Source organism: Rhipicephalus sanguineus, chromosome 1, assembly GCF_013339695.2.
Source record: "Rhipicephalus sanguineus isolate Rsan-2018 chromosome 1, BIME_Rsan_1.4, whole genome shotgun sequence".
NCBI classification, from domain to species: domain Eukaryota; kingdom Metazoa; phylum Arthropoda; class Arachnida; order Ixodida; family Ixodidae; genus Rhipicephalus; species Rhipicephalus sanguineus.
Window position 1 is genome coordinate 56,199,914 of NC_051176.1, and position 2,894 is coordinate 56,202,807.

Genomic DNA, 2,894 nt, shown 5'->3' on the forward strand with positions numbered 1-2,894 from the left:
GCCCTCTGGGTCGTCAGGTTTGTCGGCGCCGTCACATCAGCTCTGCCGGAAGCACCACCTCGTGAAGTCCCTCCAGCCCTTTTCACCGGCCTGGGCACGTTTCCGAAAGAGTACACGATACGTATCAAGACTGACGCGGTACCGTATGCCCTCAGCACAGCCCGGCGTATCCCGATACCGCTACGAGACGTAGTCAATAAGGAGCTTGACGAGATGGAGCAGGAGGGCGTGATCCCGCGCGTCGACGAACCGACGGACTGGTACGCGGGACTTGTCATCGCCCGAAGCCAGCGGGGGGTTACCGCCTGTGCGTTGATTTGACAATACTCATCCTAGTCGTTCTGCGTGAACGCCACGTACTCCCGACCGTCGACCAAACCCTCGGACTTCTCGGTGACGCACGCGTTTTTTCGAAGTTGGACGCAACTTCAGGCTTCCAGCAAGTACGCCTGGCGTGTGACTCCCAGAAGTACACGACTTTCACCACTCCGTTTGGCAGGTATTGGTGCTGCCGCCTCCCATTCGGCATAACATCGGCCCCGGAATACTTTCAGCGCCAGATGTCTCGCCTGCTGGAAGGGTTGGCCGGTGTTGTTAACCTTATCGACGACAACCTTGTGTTTGGCCGCACCACAGAAGAACACGACCAACGCCTCCAGGCAGTCCTCGGTCGCCTCCAACAAGCCGGGGTCACCCTCAACGCTGCCAAGTGCACTTTCGGCGTGTCCAGCGTGCGATTCCTCGGCGTTGTTGTCGGTGCCAATGGCATCACTCCGGATCCAGAGAAAGTGGCCGCCATTCAGCGCATGCCAACTCCTCAGGACGTTCATGGTGTCCAACGGTGATCTCCATCATCAAAAGTGCCTTCGCAAGGCATGGGATCCCAGAGACCCTCGTCAGCGATAATGGGCCTCAATTTTCGTCGGCAGAATTCCGCGTCTTCTCCCAGAGCTACGGCTTCTTCTACGTCACCAGCAGTCCCAAGTACCCGCAGTCTTATGGAAGCCGAGCGTATGGTGCGGGCGGTTAAGGAACTCTTCAAGAAGTCTCCGGACTGGCCTTTGGCCCTCTTGGCATGCCGCAATGAACCTGGCGTGACCGCGTACAGCCCTGCTCAGCTGCTCATGGGGCGCAGCCTCAGGACTCGCCTTCCGGTCCCAACGGCCGCGTTGCTTCCAGAACCGCCTAACGCGATCGACTTCCACCGGCGTGACACTGCCCAACGACGTCGCCAGTGTCAAGATTTTGACCGTCGACATGCTGCACAAGATTTGCGGCCCCTGGAGGAGGGAGAGAGTGTGGATTCGCGACACAGGTTGTGCTGGCACTGTTCTCAGCCCAGCGCAGCGTCCACTCTCCTATGTGGTCCAGACGGATGCAGGTACTCTCGTCCGCAACCGGAGACATCTGGTTCTGCAGCAGTCTCTGTCATCGGGGGGTCTAGACCTCGGCAGCTCCAGTACACGGACACAAGGATCCGAAAGCCTGCCACAAACTCCAACTCGCCCAGAGCCTGTGTGCAGCTGTCCAACTCCCAGGGCACTTACTCCTCTACCAGTTCCATCGCCACCGGTTGCCCCAACTACTCCCTGAAGACCGCCTGTGTCGGTTGTGCGCAGTCGGTCTGGACGTTGTGTTAGGCCACCGGTGTGGCTGAACTTGTAGTGCGTACCATGAGACATTTGTCATTAGGTTGCTTACCTGTGCAAGGGGTTGCTTTCTGTTACTTTCCCAAAAAGGGGGATGTAGAGGGCGCTAGTGTCAAGTCAAATATGAGGCGCCCTCTATAGGATGTAGTATATAAAGGTGCACTCTGAATAAATACAGGGGCACTTCTGCTGGGAACTCGGAACGTGTGTCTACTCGCGGCCCTCGGGCTTCAGCCTGCCTCTTCGGCCGCCTCGGCTCGAACCCTCCCACCACATCCTTAACCAATATTATGTGTCTGTATTAGGTGTTCTCTAACCGGTGGAACGTCTAGAGAACGGCTTGGAAAGCAACATCTCCAATCCCAGAAGAGCTCCTTTCGGAATACACCCAGGTAAAGTGTGGCCTGGTTATACTGTCCACTTTTTTAACGTGAATACGTTTGAAAAAGACCTGCCTTTTTTTAAAAATTCAGCCGCAGTGTTGAAACCAAGATGAAATAAGCACAGGCGATGAGGCACGCGCAGTTTTCTCCTTCGTAGTGTAAACACCGTATATACGTCAGCACTATGCATGTATTTCACGCGTTGTTTGCACCAAATACCGTGATTCATGTTCGTGTTTCATGTTCTGCGCGTCCGCCACGGTGAATCAGTGGTTACGGTGCTCGGTTGCTGACCCGACGGTCACGGTTTCGATTCCGACCGCGGCGGTCGCATTTCGGTGGAGGCGACATGGTCCCGCGTCCTATGTAATGTCATTGCACGCTGAAGAACACAAGGTGGTCCAAATTTCCGGAGCCCTCCAATATGGCGTCCCTAATGGCGTGGTTTTCGGACCTAATACCCCAGCTGTTATTATTTATGTTCTGCGCGCATATCTTTCAACTCTTAAGCATTGTATAATAACTTCCAAGACGTCATTCTATACCAAGACTACCATAACTACCAAGATGTTAATAACAAGACGTCATTCTACAGATTCAGCGCAAGGATGTCCATTTCTTTTGTGTAATGCCTTTATTAGCAGTACTCCAATAATACCTCAGTAATTAAAGCAAAGAGTTCTACGAGGCTTTGAGACGGGTAGCACATATCATACGCAAATCAGACATATCGGTCATTAAAACGGCGCTGGGTTCAAGAGTCTCTGTACCAGCTTTTTTTATAAGCTAATTGGCCCAAACCGTTCATGTGGCACTGAAGCATTCTGATTATCATCGGCCTGTCTTTGCCAGCTGCAGGATG

The 2,894-nt window shown here is 53.8% G+C and overlaps 1 pseudogene; it reads left to right on the plus strand.

The window, feature by feature from the left end:
- Positions 1–1,013: 1,013 nt before the first annotated feature.
- On the plus strand, positions 1,014–1,593 carry LOC125757994 (uncharacterized; annotated as a pseudogene).
- The last annotated feature ends 1,301 nt before the right edge of the window (positions 1,594–2,894 follow it).